The 20,950-nt window shown below is 67.6% G+C and overlaps 10 non-coding genes across 10 annotated transcripts; all 10 read left to right on the forward strand.

Annotated features, from left to right (window-relative positions):
* The first annotated feature begins 360 nt into the window (after positions 1–360).
* On the forward strand, positions 361–479 carry LOC141412241 (5S ribosomal RNA). Its single transcript, XR_012437080.1, has one exon. It is a non-coding gene; the product is annotated as a 5S ribosomal RNA (ribosomal RNA).
* Positions 480–2,624: 2,145 nt separating this feature from the next.
* Positions 2,625–2,743, forward strand: LOC141412242 (5S ribosomal RNA). The gene has a single exon (XR_012437081.1). It is a non-coding gene; the product is annotated as a 5S ribosomal RNA (ribosomal RNA).
* Positions 2,744–4,889: 2,146 nt separating this feature from the next.
* On the forward strand, positions 4,890–5,008 carry LOC141412514 (5S ribosomal RNA). The gene has a single exon (XR_012437356.1). It is a non-coding gene; the product is annotated as a 5S ribosomal RNA (ribosomal RNA).
* A 2,143-nt stretch (positions 5,009–7,151) lies between these two features.
* Positions 7,152–7,270, forward strand: LOC141412243 (5S ribosomal RNA). Its single transcript, XR_012437082.1, has one exon. It is a non-coding gene; the product is annotated as a 5S ribosomal RNA (ribosomal RNA).
* A 2,145-nt stretch (positions 7,271–9,415) lies between these two features.
* Positions 9,416–9,534, forward strand: LOC141413335 (5S ribosomal RNA). Its single transcript, XR_012438127.1, has one exon. It is a non-coding gene; the product is annotated as a 5S ribosomal RNA (ribosomal RNA).
* A 2,143-nt stretch (positions 9,535–11,677) lies between these two features.
* Positions 11,678–11,796, forward strand: LOC141412953 (5S ribosomal RNA). Its single transcript, XR_012437795.1, has one exon. It is a non-coding gene; the product is annotated as a 5S ribosomal RNA (ribosomal RNA).
* Positions 11,797–13,936: 2,140 nt separating this feature from the next.
* On the forward strand, positions 13,937–14,055 carry LOC141412955 (5S ribosomal RNA). Its single transcript, XR_012437797.1, has one exon. It is a non-coding gene; the product is annotated as a 5S ribosomal RNA (ribosomal RNA).
* Positions 14,056–16,212: 2,157 nt separating this feature from the next.
* Positions 16,213–16,331, forward strand: LOC141412956 (5S ribosomal RNA). The gene has a single exon (XR_012437798.1). It is a non-coding gene; the product is annotated as a 5S ribosomal RNA (ribosomal RNA).
* A 2,141-nt stretch (positions 16,332–18,472) lies between these two features.
* On the forward strand, positions 18,473–18,591 carry LOC141412244 (5S ribosomal RNA). Its single transcript, XR_012437083.1, has one exon. It is a non-coding gene; the product is annotated as a 5S ribosomal RNA (ribosomal RNA).
* A 2,146-nt stretch (positions 18,592–20,737) lies between these two features.
* LOC141412245 (5S ribosomal RNA) lies at positions 20,738–20,856 on the forward strand. The gene has a single exon (XR_012437084.1). It is a non-coding gene; the product is annotated as a 5S ribosomal RNA (ribosomal RNA).
* The last annotated feature ends 94 nt before the right edge of the window (positions 20,857–20,950 follow it).

Genomic DNA, 20,950 nt, shown 5'->3' on the forward strand with positions numbered 1-20,950 from the left:
CAAGGATACGGCTCCAGGAGGCGACGGAGGAGGGCGGCTGCTTGCCCTGGCCCGAGCTGTGCGTCCCCCGCCTTGGCCACAGCAGTGAACATTCCCAGAAGAACAAGCGCCCGAGAGCACTGAGAAATTTTCCCCCGAGAAAACTTGACCCTCGTCCTGGCAGCAGGACACCTCGGGAAGAAAGCCACCCAGCGGCCACCTGGGCGAGACCGGCTGCCCGAGCAGGCGTGCGGGGCCTCTGGCCGCTGGCCCCGGGCTGCCAGCCCCCACCCGGACTCCCAGCCGTGCCAGGAGAGCAGCGTGGAGACGCACGCCGGGGCCCTCGGCAGGCTCTTGGGGCTCCCGGAGGCGGCGGCTAGCGTCTACGGCCATACCACCCTGAACGCGCCCGATCTCGTCTGATCTCGGAAGCTAAGCAGGGTCGGGCCTGGTTAGTACTTGGATGGGAGACCGCCTGGGAATACCGGGTGCTGTAGGCTTTTGCTCCTCCCTCCCTCGCTGCTCCTTTTGTCTTCGGGGACTTCGCCACCACCCCCCCCACGACCACCACCACCCCCAGCACCACCACCACCACCACCACCACAACGACCCACCGTGACCACGACCCCGACCCCGTTCGGGCCACCCGCCACACCCACGCACACCGAATCCTCACAGCTACGTCCCCGAATCCTCTCCCCTCCCCACACTCTCCTGGGGCGCGCGCCCGCGACACGGGTCACCAGCGAGTTTGGTCCCAGGCCACGTTGGGGACCGCTCCCCAACTGCCCTCCAGGCGGGCGGGGAGGGACGTGCGGAAGCCATGAGAAAGTGGGTCCTGCACCCCAGCGGGCCCCACAGCGGGACGCGCCACACCTGGGCTCGCCACAAGGTGGTGCACTGGGTCCAGGGCAAGACGCCAGGGGACAGAGAAGCAGGGAGCCTCAGTCGGGTGCTGCTCCACGTCGCGCTCCGTCGCTCAACCCAAGACAGGGCAGCCAGCGCGCGACCTCTACGTGGGATCCCGCCTCCCACGGCAGAGCCTGCGGTCACAGGGACAGAGGGCGCAGGCCGCCAGAGCTCCGGATGCCAGCGGCAGCTCCCCGTCCCGCTCAAAGGGAGGGAGGGCCGCCGCTGGCGCCCAGTCGCCTGTGCCACCCTCCGGGTCTCAAAGCACTCCTCAGTCAGCTCAAGGACCGGGGCCACCTGGCCTTCGGGGTCACATGGGCTTGGGCACGACGGAAGGGACCGCTTGCCCCCGTGGAACAGACATTCTCCCCGTGGACAACCTCAGGTGCCGGGACCCTCTGCTCCGCCTTGGAAAACCCACCTTCTGCAATGTATGCCCAACGCAATCAGGCCGAGCAGATTGACCCCCTCGGCCCGGCCCCAGTGTGTGATGGGGCTCTGTGCGTGAGGGCTTGCTCTTCCCCACCTACACCAGGCACGGCATCTAACACACACACACACACACACACACACCACGCAGAGACACCCAGACCACGCACGCACGCACGGGGACGCACCCTCCTCTCCCCCACCCCACACACGAGCAGCCGAAGGACAAGAGGGTATGGCTGGGGCCTGAGCGGGAACAAGCGAAGCCTTGGTTTGCGGCCCCTCGGCCAATTGCATCAGGATTTTTGTCTGGGCTCGGAGGCCAGAGGATCTCTGCCATTTGCTAGCAGGGCCAGGGATGGCAGGAGGGTGGGTACGGGACTCAGCCAGGGCCAGTTCTGCTGGCACGATCCTGTAGCACGTGGCCGCGTAGCACGGGGCCGGGTCTGAAGGAGGCCAAGCAGGGGCACAAGACCCAGCAGCGGCACAGGGAAGAGGCCCAGGGCACCCAGGAGCAGACGAGACCCGGGAGTCGTGCGTGCTTGGTGTGGCCGCGGGCCCCGTGACGCCCGAGGACTCGAGTGCTCAGCCCCGTGTAGTGGCCGCGAAGGCCTGCCTGGGAGAAACGCCCCGGGAGGCCGGCAGGAACCCGGGATCGGAAGGGATGTGGAGGGGCCCCGGGTCGAAGGAGATGGCTTTGGCTGTGTTCGGTTTTGTTTCTTCTTCCCAAGATCCCAGGTGTGAAAGGGGCCAGAGGTGAAGTCCTGGGCTGGAAAGCCTCACGATTCAGCCCCGCAGCCCCAGGCCCTGAGTGTGGAGGAAGGCGGAGCGGGTCGGCGAAGGGCGCGGCTGCCGTTTTCCTGATTTGCTGGAGGGGCAGTGTCGCTTTCCGGACGGAGAGGACCGGAAGGGTCCCCGAGACCTCCGCTGGGAGCCACGCACCCACCCAAGGATACGGCTCCAGGAGGCGACGGAGGAGGGCGGCTGCTTGCCCTGGCCCGAGCTGTGCGTCCCCCGCCTTGGCCACAGCAGTGGACATTCCCAGAAGAACAAGCGCCCGAGAGCACTGAGAAATTTTCCCCCGAGAAAACTTGACCCTCGTCCTGGCAGCAGGACACCTCGGGAAGAAAGCCACCCAGCGGCCACCTGGGCGAGACCGGCTGCCCGAGCAGGCGCGCGGGGCCTCTGGCCGCTGGCCCCGGGCTGCCAGCTCCCACCCGGACTCCCAGCCGTGCCAGGAGAGCAGCGTGGAGACGCACGCCGGGGCCCTCGGCAGGCTCTTGGGGCTCCCGGAGGCGGCGGCTAGCGTCTACGGCCATACCACCCTGAACGCGCCCGATCTCGTCTGATCTCGGAAGCTAAGCAGGGTCGGGCCTGGTTAGTACTTGGATGGGAGACCGCCTGGGAATACCGGGTGCTGTAGGCTTTTGCTCCTCCCTCCCTCGCTGCTCCTTTTGTCTTCGGGGACTTCGCCACCACCCCCCCCACCACCACCACCACCCCCAGCACCACCACCACCACCACCACCACAACGACCCACCGTGACCACGACCCCGACCCCGTCCGGGCCACCCGCCAGACCCACGCACACCGAATCCTCACAGCTACGTCCCCGAATCCTCTCCCCTCCCCACACTCTCCTGGGGCGCGCGCCCGCGACACGGGTCACCAGCGAGTTTGGTCCCAGGCCACGTTGGGGACCGCTCCCCAACTGCCCTCCAGGCGGGCGGGGAGGGACGTGCGGAAGCCATGAGAAAGTGGGTCCTGCACCCCAGCGGGCCCCACAGCGGGACGCGCCACACCTGGGCTCGCCACAAGGTGGTGCACTGGGTCCAGGGCAAGACGCCAGGGGACAGAGAAGCAGGGAGCCTCAGTCGGGTGCTGCTCCACGTCGCGCTCCGTCGCTCAACCCAAGACAGGGCAGCCAGCGCGCGACCTCTACGTGGGATCCCGCCTCCCACGGCAGAGCCTGCGGTCACAGGGACAGAGGGCGCAGGCCGCCAGAGCTCCGGATGCCAGCGGCAGCTCCCCGTCCCGCTCAAAGGGAGGGAGGGCCGCCGCTGGCGCCCAGTCGCCTGTGCCACCCTCCGGGTCTCAAAGCACTCCTCAGTCAGCTCAAGGACCGGGGCCACCTGGCCTTCGGGGGTCACATGGGCTTGGGCACGACGGAAGGGACCGCTTGCCCCCGTGGAACAGACATTCTCCCCGTGGACAACCTCAGGTGCCGGGACCCTCTGCTCCGCCTTGGAAAACCCACCTTCTGCAATGTATGCCCAACGCAATCAGGCCGAGCAGATTGACCCCCTCGGCCCGGCCCCAGTGTGTGATGGGGCTCTGTGCGTGAGGGCTTGCTCTTCCCCACCTACACCAGGCACGGCATCTAACACACACACACACACACACACACACCACGCAGAGACACTCAGACCACGCACGCACGCACGGGGACGCACCCTCCTCTCCCCCACCCCACACACGAGCAGCCGAAGGACAAGAGGGTATGGCTGGGGCCTGAGCGGGAACAAGCGAAGCCTTGGTTTGCGGCCCCTCGGCCAACTGCATCAGGATTTTTGTCTGGGCTCGGAGGCCAGAGGATCTCTGCCATTTGCTAGCAGGGCCAGGGATGGCAGGAGGGTGGGTACGGGGCTCAGCCAGGGCCAGTTCTGCTGGCACGATCCTGTAGCACGTGGCCGCGTAGCATGGGGCCGGGTCTGAAGGAGGCCAAGCAGGGGCACAAGACCCAGCAGCGGCACAGGGAAGAGGCCCAGGGCACCCAGGAGCAGACGAGAACCGGGAGTCGTGCGTGCTTGGCGTGGCCGCGGGCCCCGTGACGCCCGAGGACTCGAGTGCTCAGCCCCGTGTAGTGGCCGCGAAGGCCTGCCTGGGAGAAACGCCCCGGGAGGCCGGCAGGAACCCGGGATCGGAAGGGATGTGGAGGGGCCCCGGGTCGGAGGAGATGGCTTTGGCTGTGTTTGGTTTTGTTTCTTCTTCCCAAGATCCCGGGTGTGAAAGGGGCCAGAGGTGAAGTCCTGGGCTGGAAAGCCTCACGATTCAGCCCCGCAGCCCCAGGCCCTGAGTGTGGAGGAGGGCGGAGCGGGTCGGCGAAGGGCGCGGCTGCCGTTTTCCTGATGGGCTGGAGGGGCAGTGGCGCTTTCCGGACGAAGAGGACCGGAAGGGTCCCCGAGACCTCCGCTGGGAGCCACGCACCCACCCAAGGATACGGCTCCAGGAGGCGACGGAGGAGGGCGGCTGCTTGCCCTGGCCCGAGCTGTGCGTCCCCCGCCTTGGCCACAGCAGTGGACATTCCCAGAAGAACAAGCGCCCGAGAGCACTGAGAAATTTTCCCCCGAGAAAACTTGACCCTCGTCCTGGCAGCAGGACACCTCGGGAAGAAAGCCACCCAGCGGCCACCTGGGCGAGACCGGCAGCCCGAGAAGGCGCGCGGGGCCTCTGGCCGCTGGCCCCGGGCTGCCAGCCCCCACCCGGACTCCCAGCCGTGCCAGGAGAGCAGCGTGGAGACGCACGCCGGGGCCCTCGGCAGGCTCTTGGGGCTCCCGGAGGCGGCGGCTAGCATCTACGGCCATACCACCCTGAACGCGCCCGATCTCGTCTGATCTCGGAAGCTAAGCAGGGTCGGGCCTGGTTAGTACTTGGATGGGAGACCGCCTGGGAATACCAGGTGCTGTAGGCTTTTGCTCCTCCCTCCCTCGCTGCTCCTTTTGTCTTCGGGGACTTCGCCACCACCCCCCCACCACCACCACCACCCCCAGCACCACCACCACCACCACCACAACGACCCACCGTGACCACGACCCCGACCCCGTCCGGGCCACCCGCCAGACCCACGCACACCGAATCCTCACAGCTACGTCCCCGAATCCTCTCCCCTCCCCACACTCTCCTGGGGCGCGCGCCCGCGACACGGGTCACCAGCGAGGTTGGTCCCAGGCCACGTTGGGGACCGCTCCCCAACTGCCCTCCAGGCGGGCGGGGAGGGACGTGCGGAAGCCATGAGAAAGTGGGTCCTGCACCCCAGCGGGCCCCACAGCGGGACGCGCCACACCTGGGCTCGCCACAAGGTGGTGCACTGGGTCCAGGGCAAGACGCCAGGGGACAGAGAAGCAGGGAGCCTCAGTCGGGTGCTGCTCCACGTCGCGCTCCGTCGCTCAACCCAAGACAGGGCAGCCAGCGCGCGACCTCTACGTGGGATCCCGCCACCCACGGCAGAGCCTGCGGTCACAGGGACAGAGGGCGCAGGCTGCCAGAGCTCCGGATGCCAGCGGCAGCTCCCCGTCCCGCTCAAACGGAGGGAGGGCCGCCGCTGGCGCCCAGTCGCCTGTGCCACCCTCCGGGTCTCAAAGCACTCCTCAGTCAGCTCAAGGACCGGGGCCACCTGGCCTTCGGGGTCACATGGGCTTGGGCACGACGGAAGGGACCGCTTGCCCCCGTGGAACAGACATTCTCCCCGTGGACAACCTCAGGTGCTGGGACCCTCTGCTCCGCCTTGGAAAACCCACCTTCTGCAATGTATGCCCAACGCAACCAGGCCGAGCAGATTGACCCCCTCGGCCCGGCCCCAGTGTGTGATGGGGCTCTGTGCGTGAGGGCTTGCTCTTCCCCACCTACACCAGGCACGGCATCTAACACACACACACACACACACACACACACCACGCAGAGACACCCAGACCACGCACGCACGCACGGGGACGCACCCTCCTCTCCCCCACCCCACACACGAGCAGCCGAAGGACAAGAGGGTATGGCTGGGGCCTGAGCGGGAACAAGCGAAGCCTTGGTTTGCGGCCCCTCGGCCAACTGCATCAGGATTTTTGTCTGGGCTCGGAGGCCAGAGGATCTCTGCCATTTGCTAGCAGGGCCAGGGATGGCAGGAGGGTGGGTACGGGGCTCAGCCAGGGCCAGTTCTGCTGGCACGATCCTGTAGCACGTGGCCGCGTAGCACGGGGCCGGGTCTGAAGGAGGCCAAGCAGGGGCACAAGACCCAGCAGCGGCACAGGGAAGAGGCCCAGGGCACCCAGGAGCAGACGAGACCCGGGAGTCGTGCGTGCTTGGCGTGGCCGCGGGCCCCGTGACGCCCGAGGACTCGAGTGCTCAGCCCCGTGTAGTGGCCGCGAAGGCCTGCCTGGGAGAAACGCCCCGGGAGGCCGGCAGGAACCCGGGATCGGAAGGGATGTGGAGGGGCCCCGGGTCGGAGGAGATGGCTTTGGCTGTGTTTGGTTTTGTTTCTTCTTCCCAAGATCCCGGGTGTGAAAGGGGCCAGAGGTGAAGTCCTGGGCTGGAAAGCCTCACGATTCAGCCCCGCAGCCCCAGGCCCTGAGTGTGGAGGAGGGCGGAGCGGGTCGGCGAAGGGCGCGGCTGCCGTTTTCCTGATGGGCTGGAGGGGCAGTGGCGCTTTCCGGACGAAGAGGACCGGAAGGGTCCCCGAGACCTCCGCTGGGAGCCACGCACCCACCCAAGGATACGGCTCCAGGAGGCGACGGAGGAGGGCGGCTGCTTGCCCTGGCCCGAGCTGTGCGTCCCCCGCCTTGGCCACAGCAGTGGACATTCCCAGAAGAACAAGCGCCCGAGAGCACTGAGAAATTTTCCCCCGAGAAAACTTGACCCTCGTCCTGGCAGCAGGACACCTCGGGAAGAAAGCCACCCAGCGGCCACCTGGGCGAGACCGGCTGCCCGAGCAGGCGCGCGGGGCCTCTGGCCGCTGGCCCCGGGCTGCCAGCCCCCACCCGGACTCCCAGCCGTGCCAGGAGAGCAGCGTGGAGACGCACGCCGGGGCCCTCGGCAGGCTCTTGGGGCTCCCGGAGGCGGCGGCTAGCGTCTACGGCCATACCACCCTGAACGCGCCCGATCTCGTCTGATCTCGGAAGCTAAGCAGGGTCGGGCCTGGTTAGTACTTGGATGGGAGACCGCCTGGGAATACCGGGTGCTGTAGGCTTTTGCTCCTCCCTCCCTCGCTGCTCCTTTTGTCTTCGGGGACTTCGCCACCACCCCCCCCACCACCACCACCACCCCCAGCACCACCACCACCACCACCACCACAACGACCCACCGTGACCACGACCCCGACCCCATCCGGGCCACCCGCCAGACCCACGCACACCGAATCCTCACAGCTACGTCCCCGAATCCTCTCCCCTCCCCACACTCTCCTGGGGCGCGCGCCCGCGACACGGGTCACCAGCGAGGTTGGTCCCAGGCCACGTTGGGGACCGCTCCCCAACTGCCCTCCAGGCGGGCGGGGAGGGACGTGCGGAAGCCATGAGAAAGTGGGTCCTGCACCCCAGCGGGCCCCACAGCGGGACGCGCCACACCTGGGCTCGCCACAAGGTGGTGCACTGGGTCCAGGGCAAGACGCCAGGGGACAGAAAAGCAGGGAGCCTCAGTCGGGTGCTGCTCCACGTCGCGCTCCGTCGCTCAACCCAAGACAGGGCAGCCAGCGCGCGACCTCTACGTGGGATCCCGCCTCCCACGGCAGAGCCTGCGGTCACAGGGACAGAGGGCGCAGGCCGCCAGAGCTCCGGATGCCAGCGGCAGCTCCCCGTCCCGCTCAAAGGGAGGGAGGGCCGCCGCTGGCGCCCAGTCGCCTGTGCCACCCTCCGGGTCTCAAAGCACTCCTCAGTCAGCTCAAGGACCGGGGCCACCTGGCCTTCGGGGTCACATGGGCTTGGGAACGACGGAAGGGACCGCTTGCCCCCGTGGAACAGACATTCTCCCCGTGGACAACCTCAGGTGCCGGGACCCTCTGCTCCGCCTTGGAAAACCCACCTTCTGCAATGTATGCCCAACGCAATCAGGCCGAGCAGATTGACCCCCTCGGCCCGGCCCCAGTGTGTGATGGGGCTCTGTGCGTGAGGGCTTGCTCTTCCCCACCTACACCAGGCACGGCATCTAACACACACACACACACACACACACACCACGCAGAGACACCCAGACCACGCACGCACGCACGGGGACGCACCCTCCTCTCCCCCACCCCACACACGAGCAGCCGAAGGACAAGAGGGTATGGCTGGGGCCTGAGCGGGAACAAGCGAAGCCTTGGTTTGCGGCCCCTCGGCCAACTGCATCAGGATTTTTGTCTGGGCTCGGAGGCCAGAGGATCTCTGCCATTTGCTACCAGGGCCAGGGATGGCAGGAGGGTGGGTACGGGGCTCAGCCAGGGCCAGTTCTGCTGGCACGATCCTGTAGCACGTGTCCGCGTAGCACGGGGCCGGGTCTGAAGGAGGCCAAGCAGGGGCACAAGACCCAGCAGCGGCACAGGGAAGAGGCCCAGGGCACCCAGGAGCAGACGAGACCCGGGAGTCGTGCGTGCTTGGCGTGGCCGCGGGCCCCGTGACGCCCGAGGACTCGAGTGCTCAGCCCCGTGTAGTGGCCGCGAAGGCCTGCCTGGGAGAAACGCCCCGGGAGGCCGGCAGGAACCCGGGATCGGAAGGGATGTGGAGGGGCCCCGGGTCGGAGGAGATGGCTTTGGCTGTGTTTGGTTTTGTTTCTTCTTCCCAAGATCCCGGGTGTGAAAGGGGCCAGAGGTGAAGTCCTGGGCTGGAAAGCCTCACGATTCAGCCCCGCAGCCCCAGGCCCTGAGTGTGGAGGAGGGCGGAGCGGGTCGGCGAAGGGCGCGGCTGCCGTTTTCCTGATGGGCTGGAGGGGCAGTGGCGCTTTCCGGACGAAGAGGACCGGAAGGGTCCCCGAGACCTCCGCTGGGAGCCACGCACCCACCCAAGGATACGGCTCCAGGAGGCGACGGAGGAGGGCGGCTGCTTGCCCTGGCCCGAGCTGTGCGTCCCCCGCATTGGCCACAGCAGTGGACATTCCCAGAAGAACAAGCGCCCGAGAGCACTGAGAAATTTTCCCCCGAGAAAACTTGACCCTCGTCCTGGCAGCAGGACACCTCGGGAAGAAAGCCACCCAGCGGCCACCTGGGCGAGACCGGCTGCCCGAGCAGGCGCGCGGGGCCTCTGGCCGCTGGCCCCGGGCTGCCAGCCCCCACCCGGACTCCCAGCCGTGCCAGGAGAGCAGCGTGGAGACGCACGCCGGGGCCCTCGGCAGGCTCTTGGGGCTCCCGGAGGCGGCGGCTAGCGTCTACGGCCATACCACCCTGAACGCGCCCGATCTCGTCTGATCTCGGAAGCTAAGCAGGGTCGGGCCTGGTTAGTACTTGGATGGGAGACCGCCTGGGAATACCAGGTGCTGTAGGCTTTTGCTCCTCCCTCCCTCGCTGCTCCTTTTGTCTTCGGGGACTTCGCCACCACCCCCCCACCACCACCACCACCCCCAGCACCACCACCACCACCACCACAACGACCCACCGTGACCACGACCCCGACCCCGTCCGGGCCACCCGCCAGACCCACGCACACCGAATCCTCACAGCTACGTCCCCGAATCCTCTCCCCTCCCCACACTCTCCTGGGGCGCGCGCCCGCGACACGGGTCACCAGCGAGGTTGGTCCCAGGCCACGTTGGGGACCGCTCCCCAACTGCCCTCCAGGCGGGCGGGGAGGGACGTGCGGAAGCCATGAGAAAGTGGGTCCTGCACCCCAGCGGGCCCCACAGCGGGACGCGCCACACCTGGGCTCGCCACAAGGTGGTGCACTGGGTCCAGGGCAAGACGCCAGGGGACAGAGAAGCAGGGAGCCTCAGTCGGGTGCTGCTCCACGTCGCGCTCCGTTGCTCAACCCAAGACAGGGCAGCCAGCGCGCGACCTCTACGTGGGATCCCGCCTCCCACGGCAGAGCCTGCGGTCACAGGGACAGAGGGCGCAGGCCGCCAGAGCTCCGGATGCCAGCGGCAGCTCCCCGTCCCGCTCAAAGGGAGGGAGGGCCGCCGCTGGCGCCCAGTCGCCTGTGCCACCCTCCGGGTCTCAAAGCACTCCTCAGTCAGCTCAAGGACCGGGGCCACCTGGCCTTCGGGGTCACATGGGCTTGGGCACGACGGAAGGGACCGCTTGCCCCTGTGGAACAGACATTCTCCCCGTGGACAACCTCAGGTGCCGGGACCCTCTGCTCCGCCTTGGAAAACCCACCTTCTGCAATGTATGCCCAACGCAATCAGGCCGAGCAGATTGACCCCCTCGGCCCGGCCCCAGTGTGTGATGGGGCTCTGTGCGTGAGGGCTTGCTCTTCCCCACCTACACCAGGCACGGCATCTAACACACACACACACACACACACACACACCACGCAGAGACACCCAGACCACGCACGCACGCACGGGGACGCACCCTCCTCTCCCCCACCCCACACACGAGCAGCCGAAGGACAAGAGGGTATGGCTGGGGCCTGAGCGGGAACAAGCGAAGCCTTGGTTTGTGGCCCCTCGGCCAACTGCATCAGGATTTTTGTCTGGGCTCGGAGGCCAGAGGATCTCTGCCATTTGCTAGCAGGGCCAGGGATGTCAGGAGGGTGGGTACGGGGCTCAGCCAGGGCCAGTTCTGCTGGCACGATCCTGTAGCACGTGGCCGCGTAGCACGGGGCCGGGTCTGAAGGAGGCCAAGCAGGGGCACAAGACCCAGCAGCGGCACAGGGAAGAGGCCCAGGGCACCCAGGAGCAGACGAGACCCGGGAGTCGTGCGTGCTTGGCGTGGCCGCGGGCCCCGTGACGCCCGAGGACTCGAGTGCTCAGCCCCGTGTAGTGGCCGCGAAGGCCTGCCTGGGAGAAACGCCCCGGGAGGCCGGCAGGAACCCGGGATCGGAAGGGATGTGGAGGGGCCCCGGGTCGGAGGAGATGGCTTTGGCTGTGTTTGGTTTTGTTTCTTCTTCCCTAGATCCCGGGTGTGAAAGGGGCCAGAGGTGAAGTCCTGGGCTGGAAAGCCTCACGATTCAGCCCCGCAGCCCCAGGCCCTGAGTGTGGAGGAGGGCGGAGCGGGTCGGCGAAGGGCGCGGCTGCCGTTTTCCTGATGGGCTGGAGGGGCAGTGGCGCTTTCCGGACGAAGAGGACCGGAAGGGTCCCAGAGACCTCCGCTGGGAGCCACGCACCCACCCAAGGATACGGCTCCAGGAGGCGACGGAGGAGGGCGGCTGCTTGCCCTGGCCCGAGCTGTGCGTCCCCCGCCTTGGCCACAGCAGTGGACATTCCCAGAAGAACAAGCGCCCGAGAGCACTGAGAAATTTTCCCCCGAGAAAACTTGACCCTCGTCCTGGCAGCAGGACACCTCGGGAAGAAAGCCACCCAGCGGCCACCTGGGCGAGACCGGCTGCCCGAGCAGGCGCGCGGGGCCTCTGGCCGCTGGCCCCGGGCTGCCAGCCCCCACCCGGACTCCCAGCCGTGCCAGGAGAGCAGCGTGGAGACGCACGCCGGGGCCCTCGGCAGGCTCTTGGGGCTCCCGGAGGCGGCGGCTAGTGTCTACGGCCATACCACCCTGAACGCGCCCGATCTCGTCTGATGTCGGAAGCTAAGCAGGGTCGGACCTGGTTAGTACTTGGATGGGAGACCGCCTGGGAATACCGGGTGCTGTAGGCTTTTGCTCCTCCCTCCCTCGCTGCTCCTTTTGTCTTCGGGGACTTCGCCACCACCCCCCCCCACCACCACCACCCCCAGCACCACCACCACCACCACCACAACGACCCACCGTGACCACGACCCCGACCCCGTCCGGGTCACCCGCCAGACCCACGCACACCGAATCCTCACAGCTACGTCCCCGAATCCTCTCCCCTCCCCACACTCTCCTGGGGCGCGCGCCCGCGACACGGGTCACCAGCGAGGTTGGTCCCAGGCCACGTTGGGGACCGCTCCCCAACTGCCCTCCAGGCGGGCGGGGAGGGACGTGCGGAAGCCATGAGAAAGTGGGTCCTGCACCCCAGCGGGCCCCACAGCGGGACGCGCCACACCTGGGCTCGCCACAAGGTGGTGCACTGGGTCCAGGGCAAGACGCCAGGGGACAGAGAAGCAGGGAGCCTCAGTCGGGTGCTGCTCCACGTCGCCCTCCGTCGCTCAACCCAAGACAGGGCAGCCAGCGCGCGACCTCTACGTGGGATCCCGCCTCCCACGGCAGAGCCTGCGGTCACAGGGACAGAGGGCGCAGGCCGCCAGAGCTCCGGATGCCAGCGGCAGCTCCCCGTCCCGCTCAAAGGGAGGGAGGGCCGCCGCTGGCGCCCAGTCGCCTGTGCCACCCTCCGGGTCTCAAAGCACTCCTCAGTCAGCTCAAGGACCGGGGCCACCTGGCCTTCGGGGTCACATGGGCTTGGGCACGACGGAAGGGACCGCTTGCCCCCGTGGAACAGACATTCTCCCCGTGGACAACCTCAGGTGCCGGGACCCTCTGCTCCGCCTTGGAAAACCCACCTTCTGCAATGTATGCCCAACGCAATCAGGCCGAGCAGATTGACCCCCTCGGCCCGGCCCCAGTGTGTGATGGGGCTCTGTGCGTGAGGGCTTGCTCTTCCCCACCTACACCAGGCACGGCATCTAACACACACACACACACACACACACACCACGCAGAGACACCCAGACCACGCACGCACGCACGGGGACGCACCCTCCTCTCCCCCACCCCACACACGAGCAGCCGAAGGACAAGAGGGTATGGCTGGGGCCTGAGCGGGAACAAGCGAAGCCTTGGTTTGCGGCCCCTCGGCCAACTGCATCAGGATTTTTGTCTGGGCTCGGAGGCCAGAGGATCTCTGCCATTTGCTAGCAGGGCCAGGGATGGCAGGAGGGTGGGTACGGGGCTCAGCCAGGGCCAGTTCTGCTGGCACGATCCTGTAGCACGTGGCCGCGTAGCACGGGGCCGGGTCTGAAGGAGGCCAAGCAGGGGCACAAGACCCAGCAGCGGCACAGGGAAGAGGCCCAGGGCACCCAGGAGCAGACGAGACCCGGGAGTCGTGCGTGCTTGGCGTGGCCGCGGGCCCCGTGACGCCCGAGGACTCGAGTGCTCAGCCCCGTGTAGTGGCCGCGAAGGCCTGCCTGGGAGAAACGCCCCGGGAGGCCGGCAGGAACCCGGGATCGGAAGGGATGTGGAGGGGCCCCGGGTCGGAGGAGATGGCTTTGGCTGTGTTTGGTTTTGTTTCTTCTTCCCAAGATCCCGGGTGTGAAAGGGGCCAGAGGTGAAGTCCTGGGCTGGAAAGCCTCACGATTCAGCCCCGCAGCCCCAGGCCCTGAGTGTGGAGGAGGGCGGAGCGGGTCGGCGAAGGGCGCGGCTGCCGTTTTCCTGATGGGCTGGAGGGGCAGTGGCGCTTTCCGGACGAAGAGGACCGGAAGGGTCCCCGAGACCTCCGCTGGGAGCCACGCACCCACCCAAGGATACGGCTCCAGGAGGCGACGGAGGAGGGCGGCTGCTTGCCCTGGCCCGAGCTGTGCGTCCCCCGCCTTGGCCACAGCAGTGGACATTCCCAGAAGAACAAGCGCCCGAGAGCACTGAGAAATTTTCCCCCGAGAAAACTTGACCCTCGTCCTGGCAGCAGGACACCTCGGGAAGAAAGCCACCCAGCGGCCACCTGGGCGAGACCGGCTGCCCGAGCAGGCGCGCGGGGCCTCTGGCCGCTGGCCCCGGGCTGCCAGCCCCCACCCGGACTCCCAGCCGTGCCAGGAGAGCAGCGTGGAGACGCACGCCGGGGCCCTCGGCAGGCTCTTGGGGCTCCCGGAGGCGGCGGCTAGCGTCTACGGCCATACCACCCTGAACGCGCCCGATCTCGTCTGATGTCGGAAGCTAAGCAGGGTCGGACCTGGTTAGTACTTGGATGGGAGACCGCCTGGGAATACCGGGTGCTGTAGGCTTTTGCTCCTCCCTCCCTCGCTGCTCCTTTTGTCTTCGGGGACTTCGCCACCACCCCCCCCCCACCACCACCACCCCCAGCACCACCACCACCACCACCACAACGACCCACCGTGACCACGACCCCGACCCCGTCCGGGCCACCCGCCAGACCCACGCACACCGAATCCTCACAGCTACGTCCCCGAATCCTCTCCCCTCCCCACACTCTCCTGGGGCGCGCGCCCGCGACACGGGTCACCAGCGAGGTTGGTCCCAGGCCACGTTGGGGACCGCTCCCCAACTGCCCTCCAGGCGGGCGGGGAGGGACGTGCGGAAGCCATGAGAAAGTGGGTCCTGCACCCCAGCGGGCCCCACAGCGGGACGCGCCACACCTGGGCTCGCCACAAGGTGGTGCACTGGGTCCAGGGCAAGACGCCAGGGGACAGAGAAGCAGGGAGCCTCAGTCGGGTGCTGCTCCACGTCGCCCTCCGTCGCTCAACCCAAGACAGGGCAGCCAGCGCGCGACCTCTACGTGGGATCCCGCCTCCCACGGCAGAGCCTGCGGTCACAGGGACAGAGGGCGCAGGCCGCCAGAGCTCCGGATGCCAGCGGCAGCTCCCCGTCCCGCTCAAAGGGAGGGAGGGCCGCCGCTGGCGCCCAGTCGCCTGTGCCACCCTCCGGGTCTCAAAGCACTCCTCAGTCAGCTCAAGGACCGGGGCCACCTGGCCTTCGGGGTCACATGGGCTTGGGCACGACGGAAGGGACCGCTTGCCCCCGTGGAACAGACATTCTCCCCGTGGACAACCTCAGGTGCCGGGACCCTCTGCTCCGCCTTGGAAAACCCACCTTCTGCAATGTATGCCCAACGCAATCAGGCCGAGCAGATTGACCCCCTCGGCCCGGCCCCAGTGTGTGATGGGGCTCTGTGCGTGAGGGCTTGCTCTTCCCCACCTACACCAGGCACGGCATCTAACACACACACACACACACACACACACACACACACACACACACCACGCAGAGACACCCAGACCACGCACGCACGCACGGGGACGCACCCTCCTCTCCCCCACCCCACACACGAGCAGCCGAAGGACAAGAGGGTATGGCTGGGGCCTGAGCGGGAACAAGCGAAGCCTTGGTTTGCGGCCCCTCGGCCAACTGCATCAGGATTTTTGTCTGGGCTCGGAGGCCAGAGGATCTCTGCCATTTGCTAGCAGGGCCAGGGATGGCAGGAGGGTGGGTACGGGGCTCAGCCAGGGCCAGTTCTGCTGGCACGATCCTGTAGCACGTGGCCGCGTAGCACGGGGCCGGGTCTGAAGGAGGCCAAGCAGGGGCACAAGACCCAGCAGCGGCACAGGGAAGAGGCCCAGGGCACCCAGGAGCAGACGAGACCCGGGAGTCGTGCGTGCTTGGCGTGGCCGCGGGCCCCGTGACGCCCGAGGACTCGAGTGCTCAGCCCCGTGTAGTGGCCGCGAAGGCCTGCCTGGGAGAAACGCCCCGGGAGGCCGGCAGGAACCCGGGATCGGAAGGGATGTGGAGGGGCCCCGGGTCGGAGGAGATGGCTTTGGCTGTGTTTGGTTTTGTTTCTTCTTCCCAAGATCCCGGGTGTGAAAGGGGCCAGAGGTGAAGTCCTGGGCTGGAAAGCCTCACGATTCAGCCCCGCAGCCCCAGGCCCTGAGTGTGGAGGAGGGCGGAGCGGGTCGGCGAAGGGCGCGGCTGCCGTTTTCCTGATGGGCTGGAGAGGCAGTGGCGCTTTCCGGACGAAGAGGACCGGAAGGGTCCCCGAGACCTCCGCTGGGAGCCACGCACCCACCCAAGGATACGGCTCCAGGAGGCGACGGAGGAGGGCGGCTGCTTGCCCTGGCCCGAGCTGTGCATCCCCCGCCTTGGCCACAGCAGTGGACATTCCCAGAAGAACAAGCGCCCGAGAGCACTGAGAAATTTTCCCCCGAGAAAACTTGACCCTCGTCCTGGCAGCAGGACACCTCGGGAAGAAAGCCACCCAGCGGCCACCTGGGCGAGACCGGCTGCCCGAGCAGGCGCGCGGGGCCTCTGGCCGCTGGCCCCGGGCTGCCAGCCCCCACCCGGACTCCCAGCCGTGCCAGGAGAGCAGCGTGGAGACGCACGCCGGGGCCCTCGGCAGGCTCTTGGGGCTCCCGGAGGCGGCGGCTAGCGTCTACGGCCATACCACCCTGAACGCGCCCGATCTCGTCTGATGTCGGAAGCTAAGCAGGGTCGGACCTGGTTAGTACTTGGATGGGAGACCGCCTGGGAATACCGGGTGCTGTAGGCTTTTGCTCCTCCCTCCCTCGCTGCTCCTTTTGTCTTCGGGGACTTCGCCACCACCCCCCCCCCACCACCACCACCCCCAGCACCACCACCACCACCACCACAACGACCCACCGTGACCACGACCCCGACCCCGTCCGGGCCACCCGCCAGACCCACGCACACCGAATCCTCACAGCTACGTCCCCGAATCCTCTCCCCTCCCCACACTCTCCTGGGGCGCGCGCCCGCGACACGGGTCACCAGCGAGGTTGGTCCCAGGCCACGTTGGGGACCGCTCCCCAACTGCCCTCCAGGCGGGCGGGGAGGGACGTGCGGAAGCCATGAGAAAGTGGGTCCTGCACCCCAGCGGGCCCCACAGCGGGACGCGCCACACCTGGGCTCGCCACAAGGTGGTGCACTGGGTCCAGGGCAAGACGCCAGGGGACAGAGAAGCAGGGAGCCTCAGTCGGGTGCTGCTCCACGTCGCCCTCCGTCGCTCAACCCAAGACAGGGCAGCCAGCGCGCGACCTCTACGTGGGATCCCGCCTCCCACGGCAGAGCCTGCGGTCACAGGGACAGAGGGCGCAGGCCGCCAGAGCTCCGGATGCCAGCGGCAGCTCCCCGTCCCGCTCAAAGGGAGGGAGGGCCGCCGCTGGCGCCCAGTCGCCTGTGCCACCCTCCGGGTCTCAAAGCACTCCTCAGTCAGCTCAAGGACCGGGGCCACCTGGCCTTCGGGGTCACATGGGCTTGGGCACGACGGAAGGGACCGCTTGCCCCCGTGGAACAGACATTCTCCCCGTGGACAACCTCAGGTGCCGGGACCCTCTGCTCCGCCTTGGAAAACCCACCTTCTGCAATGTATGCCCAACGCAATCAGGCCGAGCAGATTGACCCCCTCGGCCCGGCCCCAGTGTGTGATGGGGCTCTGTGCGTGAGGGCTTGCTCTTCCCCACCTACACCAGGCACGGCATCTAACACACACACACACACACACACACACCACGCAGAGACACCCAGACCACGCACGCACGCACGGGGACGCACCCTCCTCTCCCCCACCCCACACACGAGCAGCCGAAGGACAAGAGGGTATGGCTGGGGCCTGAGCGGGAACAAGCGAAGCCTTGGTTTGCGGCCCCTCGGCCAACTGCATCAGGATTTTTGTCTGGGCTCGGAGGCCAGAGGATCTCTGCCATTTGCTAGCAGGGCCAGGGATGGCAGGAGGGTGGGTACGGGGCTCAGCCAGGGCCAGTTCTGCTGGCACGATCCTGTAGCACGTGGCCGCGTAGCACGGGGCCGGGTCTGAAGGAGGCCAAGCAGGGGCACAAGACCCAGCAGCGGCACAGGGAAGAGGCCCAGGGCACCCAGGAGCAGACGAGACCCGGGAGTCGTGCGTGCTTGGCGTGGCCGCGGGCCCCGTGACGCCCGAGGACTCGAGTGCTCAGCCCCGTGTAGTGGCCGCGAAGGCCTGCCTGGGAGAAACGCCCCGGGAGGCCGGCAGGAACCCGGGATCGGAAGGGATGTGGAGGGGCCCCGGGTCGGAGGAGATGGCTTTGGCTGTGTTTGGTTTTGTTTCTTCTTCCCAAGATCCCGGGTGTGAAAGGGGCCAGAGGTGAAGTCCTGGGCTGGAAAGCCTCACGATTCAGCCCCGCAGCCCCAGGCCCTGAGTGTGGAGGAGGGCGGAGCGGGTCGGCGAAGGGCGCGGCTGCCGTTTTCCTGATGGGCTGGAGGGGCAGTGGCGCTTTCCGGACGAAGAGGACCGGAAGGGTCCCCGAGACCTCCGCTGGGAGCCACGCACCCACCCAAGGATACGGCTCCAGGAGGCGACGGAGGAGGGCGGCTGCTTGCCCTGGCCCGAGCTGTGCGTCCCCCGCCTTGGCCACAGCAGTGGACATTCCCAGAAGAACAAGCGCCCGAGAGCACTGAGAAATTTTCCCCCGAGAAAACTTGACCCTCGTCCTGGCAGCAGGACACCTCGGGAAGAAAGCCACCCAGCGGCCACCTGGGCGAGACCGGCTGCCCGAGCAGGCGCGCGGGGCCTCTGGCCGCTGGCCCCGGGCTGCCAGCCCCCACCCGGACTCCCAGCCGTGCCAGGAGAGCAGCGTGGAGACGCACGCCGGGGCCCTCGGCAGGCTCTTGGGGCTCCCGGAGGCGGCGGCTAGCGTCTACGGCCATACCACCCTGAACGCGCCCGATCTCGTCTGATCTCGGAAGCTAAGCAGGGTCGGGCCTGGTTAGTACTTGGATGGGAGACCGCCTGGGAATACCGGGTGCTGTAGGCTTTTGCTCCTCCCTCCCTCGCTGCTCCTTTTGTCTTCGGGGACTTCGCCACCACCCCCCCCACCACCACCACCACCCGAGCACCACCACCACCACCACCACCACAACGACCCACCGTGACCACGACCCCGACCCCGTCCGGGCCACCCGCCAGACCCACGCACACCGAATCCTCACAGCTACGTCCCCGAATCCTCTCCCCTCCCCACACTCTCCTGGGGCGTGCGCCCGCGACACGGGTCACCAGCGAGGTTGGTCCCAGGCCACGTTGGGGACCGCTCCCCAACTGCCCTCCAGGCGGGCGGGGAGGGACGTGCGGAAGCCATGAGAAAGTGGGTCCTGCACCCCAGCGGGCCCCACAGCGGGACGCGCCACACCTGGGCTCGCCACAAGGTGGTGCACTGGGTCCAGGGCAAGACGCCAGGGGACAGAGAAGCAGGGAGCCTCAGTCGGGTGCTGCTCCACGTCGCCCTCCGTCGCTCAACCCAAGACAGGGCAGCCAGCGCGCGACCTCTACGTGGGATCCCGCCTCCCACGGCAGAGCCTGCGGTCACAGGGACAGAGGGCGCAGGCCGCCAGAGCTCCGGATGCCAGCGGCAGCTCCCCGTCCCGCTCAAAGGGAGGGAGGGCCGCCGCTGGCGCCCAGTCGCCTGTGCCACCCTCCGGGTCTCAAAGCACTCCTCAGTCAGCTCAAGGACCGGGGCCACCTGGCCTTCGGGGTCACATGGGCTTGGGCACGATGGAAGGGACCGCTTGCCCCCGTGGAACAGACATTCTCCCCGTGGACAACCTCAGGTGCCGGGACCCTCTGCTCCGCCTTGGAAAACCCACCTTCTGCAATGTATGCCCAACGCAATCAGGCCGAGCAGATTGACCCCCTCGGCCCGGCCCCAGTGTGTGATGGGGCTCTGTGCGTGAGGGCTTGCTCTTCCCCACCTACACCAGGCACGGCATCTAACACACACACACACACACACACACACACCACGCAGAGACACCCAGACCACGCACGCACGCACGGGGACGCACCCTCCTCTCCCCCACCCCACACACGAGCAGCCGAAGGACAAGAGGGTATGGCTGGGGCCTGAGCGGGAACAAGCGAAGCCTTGGTTTGCGGCCCCTCGGCCAACTGCATCAGGATTTTTGTCTGGGCTCGGAGGCCAGAGGATCTCTGCCATTTGCTAGCAGGGCCAGGGATGGCAGGAGGGTGGGTACGGGGCTCAGCCAGGGCCAGTTCTGCTGGCACGATCCTGTAGCACGTGGCCGCGTAGCACGGGGCCGGGTCTGAAGGAGGCCAAGCAGGGGCACAAGACCCAGCAGCGGCACAGGGAAGAGGCCCAGGGCACCCAGGAGCAGACGAGACCCGGGAGTCGTGCGTGCTTGGCGTGGCCGCGGGCCCCGTGACGCCCGAGGACTCGAGTGCTCAGCCCCGTGTAGTGGCCGCGAAGGCCTGCCTGGGAGAAACGCCCCGGGAGGCCGGCAGGAACCCGGGATCGGAAGGGATGTGGAGGGGCCCCGGGTCGGAGGAGATGGCTTTGGCTGTGTTTGGTTTTGTTTCTTCTTCCCAAGATCCCGGGTGTGAAAGGGGCCAGAGGTGAAGTCCTGGGCTGGAAAGCCTCACGATTCAGCCCCGCAGCCCCAGGCCCTGAGTGTGGAGGAGGGCGGAGCGGGTCGGCGAAGGGCGCGGCTGCCGTTTTCCTGATGGGCTGGAGGGGCAGTGGCGCTTTCCGGACGAAGAGGACCGGAAGGGTCCCCGAGACCTCCGCTGGGAGCCACGCACCCACCCAAGGATACGGCTCCAGGAGGCGACGGAGGAGGGCGGCTGCTTGCCCTGGCCCGAGCTGTGCGTCCCCCGCCTTGGCCACAGCAGTGGACATTCCCAGAAGAACAAGCGCCCGAGAGCACTGAGAAATTTTCCCCCGAGAAAACTTGACCCTCGTCCTGGCAGCAGGACACCTCGGGAAGAAAGCCACCCAGCAGCCACCTGGGCGAGACCGGCTGCCCGAGCAGGCGCGCGGGGCCTCTGGCCGCTGGCCCCGGGCTGCCAGCCCCCACCCGGACTCCCAGCCGTGCCAGGAGAGCAGCGTGGAGACGCACGCCGGGGCCCTCGGCAGGCTCTTGGGGCTCCCGGAGGCGGCGGCTAGCGTCTACGGCCATACCACCCTGAACGCGCCCGATCTCGTCTGATCTCGGAAGCTAAGCAGGGTCGGGCCTGGTTAGTACTTGGATGGGAGACCGCCTGGGAATACCGGGTGCTGTAGGCTTTTGCTCCTCCCTCCCTCGCTGCTCCTTTTGTCTTCGGGGACTTCGCCACCACCCCCCCCACCACCACCACCACCCCCAGCACCACCACCACCA

The sequence above is a fragment of the Castor canadensis genome, chromosome 10 (genome assembly GCF_047511655.1).
Source record: "Castor canadensis chromosome 10, mCasCan1.hap1v2, whole genome shotgun sequence".
NCBI classification, from domain to species: domain Eukaryota; kingdom Metazoa; phylum Chordata; class Mammalia; order Rodentia; family Castoridae; genus Castor; species Castor canadensis.